The following is a 7,693-nucleotide window of genomic DNA, read 5'->3' as shown; positions in this document are numbered from 1 at the left end:
GGGGTTAAAACCTACATTTGGTATCAAAGCAGTTTTGGCTTGAAGGGGACGCCTTTGTTGCTAAGGGGTTTCACTCAGTCTTGTGGTAGACCCTGTTTAGTGGGAGATCTGCGAGATTGATTCTGGTGGTGAAAGAAGATGGCAAGCAGTGGAAAGATAGAGATCGAGAAATTTAATGGTCAGAGTTTTGAGTTGTGGAAACTCAATATGGAGGATCTGTTGGTGGATAAAGATCAGTGGATCACAGTAGATCCGGGTACTAAACCAACGGGAGTGTTCGATGAAGAATGGAAGAAGTTGGATCGGAAGGCAAAAAGCACAATACGATTGTGTGTCTCAAATTCAGTATTGCTGAATGTATCAGGGGAAGCTACGATGAAGGCTTTGTGGGACAAGTTAGGGACTTTGTACCAATCTAAGTCTCTGGTGAATAAACTGTTCCCGCGGAAAAAGCTATATAACCTGAGGATGAAAGATGGAGACTCGGTGATAGAGCATCTGAACGCATTTAATACTGTGGTAAGTCAGTTAGCATCTGTTGATATTAAAATTTTAGATGAAGATAAGTGCATCAGTTTGTTGTGTTCTCTACCAGATTCGTGGGATAGTCTGGTTATTGCAATAGGTAGCAATGCAACTGCCTTGCAGTTTGATGAAATAGTCTCATCTTTGCTGACGGAGTAGATGAGACGGAAAAATATGGAGAGCTAGGATGGTGATGCCTTGTCTGTACGAGGATGGTCCCAGAACAGAAACAAAATTAAGTCATCGAGTGGGAGATCTAAATCTAGAGGGAGATCTAAATCTCCAAGAAGACCTATAAAGGTGGTGTGCTGGAAATGCGGAAAGGAAGGGCACTAGAAAAGGGACTGTAAATCTAAAGCTCCTGATAAAGGAAAGGGATCTGATGATGCTCCTTCTGCAGAGGCGAAAACCACCTCAGATGAAGGTGGGGTTGTGTACTTGGCTTCTTCAAGTACACATGTAGATCATGAGGCATGGTTGATTGACTCAGGTGAATCCTTTCACTTCACTCCCCATAGAGAGTGGTTCTTTGAGTATGAGAAATACGATGGTGGTGATGTCTTCTTAGGGGATGATAGGAAGGCTAGAATCATTGGTCGTGGAAAATTAAAGTTGAAGTTGCAAGGTGGAAGAGTTAGAACACTTCCGATTGTTCTGCATATTCCCGCATTGGCCAGAAATATGATTTCTGTAAGCAAGGTAGATGATTCAGGTGTAAAAATAGTGTTCGAGAAGGATACCTGCAAAATGGTTCCGGGAGCACTGGTATTGATGTGGGGAGTTCGAATTGGAACTTTGTACAAGCTGCAAGGTAGCACTGTTATTAATGGGTGCAACAGTTCTATGGTTCCTGAAGGTGGAGCAGAAAATCTAGTGGTCTCTGGAGAGAAGACCATGTTGTGGCATCAAAGGCCTGGACATATTGGAGAGAAGGGCCTTCGAATACTTCATGGTAAAGGTATGGTAGAAGGTATGATTAATAGCTCTCTGGATTTTGATTTTTGTGAAAATTGTGTATATGGGAAGTAGAATCGGGTGAGTTTCCCCTCTGGTAGTAAGAGGGCGAAACAGATATTAGAACTTGTGCACAGTGATGTGTTTGGACCTGTGAAGGTTCCATCACTGGGTAAATCTGTGTACTATGTATCATTTATAGATGACTTCTCAAGGAATACATGGATATATTTCCTTAAGAAGAAATCAGAAGCCTTTGGCAGGTTTAAAGAATTTAAGGCTCTCGTGGAAAATCAGACAGAGAAGAAGATAAAGGTGCTGAGGACAGATAATGGTGGAGAGTGTTGCAACAAGGAATTTGAAGAATTCTGTAAGAAGTGTGGTATAGCACGACAAAAGACTACTCCATATACACCTCAGCAAAACGGAGTTGCAGAAAGAATGAATAAGACGTTTATGGAAAGGGCAAGAAGCATGCTCAGTGGTGCCGGGTTAGGACAAGAATTCTGGGCAGAGGCGGTGGATACTGCATGTTACCTGGTCAACAGGTCACCTTCATCAGCGTTGGAGGATAAGACTCCACAAGAGGTATGGACTGGTAAGAAACCCTCTCTTTCACATTTGAGGGTATTTGGATGTGATGCATATGTACATGTTCTAAAGGAGAAACGAACCAAGTTGGATAGTAAATCTGAAAAGTGCATCTTTATTGGGTATAAGGATGGTTTAAAGGGTTATAAGCTTTGGAACCCAGTCACACGGAAGGTTGTGTACAACCGAGATGTGGTGTTCAAAGAGGTAAAAGATGTTATTAAACATGAATTCCAACCAAAGGAACCTGAGAAGATAGAGTTTGAGCTTAAGGAGGAAGAATTAGACTTTAGAGCAGAGGAGGAATCAAAAGATGAAGAGCCACAAACTCCGGGTGTGAGAAGATCAATTCGAGAAAGAAGGTAGCCAGAAAGGTATAGTCCATTTGCTTTCTGTTCAAATTTTGCTTTATCTATTACTGACGATGATCCCAGAACTGTGAAGGAAGTAGTAGATTCATAGGATGGAAAACTCTGGAAAGAGGCCATGGTTGATGAAATGGCATATTTGCACAAAAATGAGGCTTGGGATCTGGTGGAGTTGCCGGCTGGAAGGAAACCCATTGGCAACAAATGGGTGTTCAAGAAGAAGACAAATGCAGAAGGAAAGGTGGAGAAATACAAAGCTCGGTTGGTAGCAAAAGGTTATTCCCAGGTGTCAGGAATTGATTTTGGTGATATTTTTCTCTTGTTGCCAAGGTAATTTCTATTAGATTACTTTTATTTGTTGCTGCTTCTTTTGATTTTGAGGTAGAACACATGGATGTGAAGACTGTTATCACTCAGGTTGTTCCCCAGGAAAACTCTAAGGAGGGAATACGGCCGAGGTAACCACTAACTAGTCTTTTAGCTATAGATTCTAGCCAATCTGCAACCAGAGAGGGCTCTCTCTTTATAGTTTAGCTTTGTTTTGAGGTATTTTAGGCTAGTTATGATGTACAGAGTTTTGTTTAAGTTTGTTGGATGGTGATCTTAAACGGAGCTGGGATGCAAGTCTAAAATAGTTTATTCCATTGGGCAAATGGAGTCTATGAGGATGAACTGCTGAGTGTGTTTTCTTTGATAAAGGGCAATACCACAGAGCAAGATAATCGATCTTGGAACAATTTTAAAATCTGGAAATTGATGGAATGTAAGCCAGTGGGTGAAGGGCAGTTAAGAATCCTTCATCATGTTGGCAGAGGGAAAGTGCATGAATATTATCAAGGAGCAGTAAAGAATTCCTTGGCAATATCCAAAGTGAAAGAATCAGTGGAAACAGGAGCAGCTAAGAATTCCTGTTTATGCTAATTCTGAAGAAAACATAATTAACAACAGAGATTGAACACAGAGTGTATTTAAACAAATTCTGGGCTATTCTTTTTCCCTGTTACTAAGATTGTGAAACATATATGAAATTTGCAAATACAGAAAACACAAAACACGGTTTAGAACAACTTATTGATCCATAGAAAGACACATGAATTCTGTAGCAGGCCCCAGAACATCAAATCCACATTCAGATGGTCCAACAACATTGAACTTCAACAACCTTTGTATTAAAATGTCTCAGAGTTACAGTGCAGTCCAGAGAAGAAATCACCAACCACGAATACATCTCATGGGGAGGTATTTATACAAAAAGGAGATACAAAATATCGTGTAGATAATATATCAAGCAATAACTTCCTCCACCTACTCTCTAGGAAAAGTGAATGAGAGAAATGAAAGCAGAAGTAAATGTTGGTGTGCTGGCTGTTTAGTTTGTCAGATATATTTGACTTTTTGAACTGAGTGAGTCGGCTGGTAGCTGTCTCTTCATTCTGCGTTCCTGCATTGCTGTCCCGACCCTTTATCTGTGCGTGGTCTTGCATTAATGAGCTGCAGTCCCAACCTGATTTCCTCCTTCTGCTGTTTTCATTTTCTGACAGGTGGCCCGTGCATTTGAATTTGCTGATATGCAGATGATCAAAAAAGAAAAAGAACCAAAATTACCTTGGTAAAACCTCTAACATTTCCTGCCACCATTGGTCTGTTGGAAACTGATGTCTTTGTATTTTTATTAGTGTTTCATCAGCTTCAGTATACCTGTAGAAGTTGGGCTGGACTTCAAAAAGATGATTTATTTCATGTTCAATATAGAACAGATTTTCCAATTTGTCATATAAGCTCTGTCCAGTGGGAGGTCCTATGTCTTCTGAAGTGCTTGATGATGCAGTGATCTGGTTGGAAACATATGTATTCACCCTGTGAGCATACTGTTCATGTGTTAATAGCCTCTGATTGCTGGTTAACAAACTGGGTAAACCCCTTTGCTGCAAGGCTGTAAACTTTTCTGTAAAAGCATTTATTTCTACCTGCATTTCTTGACATTTTCTTTCCAGATTTTGAACAAAATTCCTCAGGGTTAGTACCTTTTTAACTATCAAAATGGTACCTGTTCTATCTCTGATATCAAGAGTTGCTAGTTGTTCTTTGGTATGAGTATTAAAAAATTGAATGAGTCTATTGGCCTGCTCAGGCATGTTTCCCAATGATGCCCTGGCCTTTTGAATCTCTGCTCGGGCTATTTCTATCAATTCTATTTGCTCATGTATCGTCTGAATTGATTGCCATTGGTCAGTGATAGACTGGCCAATTTTGGTCCACAAAATTGTTTTAATGTCTGCTAGAGGTTTATGAAGAGTGAGATCTTTCTCCAAGGATTTCACCTTATTCTCCAAGGCCTTTATCTCTCTGGTTTTCTCTGCCACTGTTATCTTGGATTTGTCATAGCTTACCTCTAGCTTGGCCAACTTTTCTTTGGCCTCTTTCAGCTCTGACATTTGGACTTCTAGCTCTTTTACTGCTTTCATGAGTTCTTCCATGCTCATGCTAGAGTCTGGCGCTGTTATTGCTGCTGCTGCTGAAGCATCTGTGGCTGATGTACCTGTTGTCGATGCTGGGATGATAGGAGGGATTGCTGCTGCAACTGTGGGAGGGGCAGTGGTGACTGTTGGAGCTGTTTCAGGTGGCTGGGAGGTCGACTCTCCCTGCTTGGCTTGCAATTCTTTCTCCAATTCTTGCTCCGTTGCAGTTAGCCTTTGATTCATCCTCATCAACAAACCCATCATATCTTCCTCTGCCTTTTCTTGTGCAAGTTCTGTAGTTTGTGGGTGCATGGTTACAGGCAATTTTAATTGCTTTCTAAGTGCAGCAATATCTTCTTCCTTTTTCTTTATAAGGGCTTTGATGCCCTTGGCATCCTTAGGATCATGCCCTAGCTCAATAATAATTTCCTCCAAGGTCTTTATTCTGTTGTCTTTAGCCAAGGAAGATATTTTTTCCAAATCCAATTGGGCAGATGTATTGCTTAATGACTCCTTCAATTGGTGGGCCAACATTGCCTTGTCTGCCAATGTAGCATAGACCATTTCGCCTGTTTGCTTGTGCAGCTCAATTTGGTCCATTGGGTGTATATCTTTGGCGAGGACTTCTAGATTTGTTCTTATGTAGTCTGCAGCTGTTTGTGGTTGCTGAACTTTAGGCTTAAAATGACTTAAGATCATTTTTTCCTCCTTAATGTCATAAGCTGCCATTAGTCTTTGCTGTTTGGAGGGTGTTGTTTTGAGAAATTGATCATAAAGTTGTATTCTCAATAATTCATTTTGGGCTTTAATTTCCATGAATGTTCCTTTAATACCAGATTGTTGGCTACTTTGCCGCCTTGAGGAGGACACTTCCATACCATGTTGCCTCTCCATTTCTTGCCTGTGAGAGCTGGTGGATGTCTGTTGGCTGGTTTCCCTCTCCTTCCTTGGACTCCCTGTGATTTCTTCACTAATTTCCTCTTCAGGTTGAGGATCTACTCTTTGCCTTTTGGCCTCTGGCTGCTCTGTTGACCCACTTGCAGGTGTGGTTTCTTCTCTGTCCCGTTTCTTGCTTCTTTCCTCATTGAGAGGAGTCTGTAATGCTGGTACCTGTGGTGCCTCTGTCTGTAGTGAAGGGGCTTGCCCTTGACCCTGTTCCTTTGAGGTAGTTGGCTGGTCTATCATTGTTTCTTGCTCTGTATCTACTACCTCCTTGCCTTTTGCTGTCCCTGCTGCTGGTGCAGTCCTTTCTTGGGCAGCTTGTGAAGCTGCAGCAGTTGATGTGCCTTCTCCAATTTGCTGTGGCAGTTTGAATGACACCTGCCCAAAAGAATCTAAGTCAAGGGTTTTTTCCAGATTTTTCATAGTTTGCTCCATTTTCTCTTCCTCAGTGAACTGTTCAATTAGTGTGCCTTCTACCCATTCATCTTGGTTGGCAAATTGTTCTATTTCTGGGATTTTGCAATGTTCATAGGCTGACAGCCTATATTTTATTTTTCTTGCATTGATAAAGCCATTTGCATCATAAGGTACCCACCAAAAGCTTCTTTTTAATCTAAGTTTTTCACCCAATATCTGATCAACCTCTTGCCCTTCTTCCTTTTTTCATGACATAGGGGCCTAGTTGGTCTCTCAATTTCAACTGAGCCTTTTTCTTGGTGCTATGGAAATGAGTCAAATCGGAATTGATAAATTTCCTGAAATATTCCAAGGCAAACAGTCTCATTGGCACATATTTTGGCAGCCTGTAGGGGCACAACTCACAGCCATATATCCTGATGACAGTGTGATTCTGGTAGAAGTACCAGTCACCTATTTTGTAGTTTTTGGAGAGCTGCAATATTTTCTGCATATCATAAGACAGTCTAGGAGGAGGAGCTCTCTTTAGGAGAGAAGAGACTGGATAGAAAAACATGTCAATGAACTCATAGTAAGAGTAGGGAGAGTTGCAGACTTCATGAAAGGCTGAGGTCCAAAAAATCACAGACCTCTTTTCTCCTTTTGAGTCCAATTTTTTGATGGGAAATTGGAAATAGTCTGACTGATAATACAGGAACAGATGATAGATGTAGGATGAATACTTGAAGACTCCCTACCTATCTAGATTCAAGAGTTGATCATGTATCTTGTTGGCGATGAACTTGGCATAATTGTATTTGACAGCAGGGGGCTGCCCTGGGGTAAAATGGACAGTAAGACCAAAATAGTTTCATCTATATGTTCACTTGTCTTGAACCCCAGAACATAAGATATCATATCAACAAGTAATCTACCCACTTCATTGAAACATGCATAGTTAAAAGGAGGTGGCTCTGTAGGCTAGCGATCTGCTCTCATAAATACTTGGGCAATTTGGGTTATCTCTGAGCTAGAGAGTTTGGGACCTTCATCAAGCAAGAATTTCATAGTAAGAGGAAACAGAAGCTGAGTTGGTTTGAAGTTTAGCATTTGATTTATGGAGTCAGGAGTTATATGAAAGAGGATGGTCCCAGATGGAGTTTTGACTGCCCTTTGGGTTGGTTCATAGTTTTCACAGCAGAGGTGAATTATCTCAGGGAAGACATTGACAGAGGGGAGGAAGTATATGGGTAGATTTGATTCCCATATCCCATAGAAATCATTGTTATTTAGATGACTGTTCCTGAGTTCACAGAATACCTGCAGGTGGTTTCTGTCACCAACCAAGTCTTGGATTAGATAATCCCGATCGGCCAAAGGTAGCGATTCCAATTCCTTGTGGGGTGCATTGAGAGGGGTAACATTTAAGGCCATTGGAGCTTCCATAGCTTAATTCTG

The sequence above is a fragment of the Pinus tabuliformis genome, chromosome 9, assembly GCF_031772625.1.
Source record: "Pinus tabuliformis cultivar Carrire ecotype Pingquan chromosome 9, CPIR1, whole genome shotgun sequence".
NCBI lineage: Eukaryota > Viridiplantae > Streptophyta > Pinopsida > Pinales > Pinaceae > Pinus > Pinus tabuliformis.
This window is presented reverse-complemented; position numbering follows the sequence as displayed.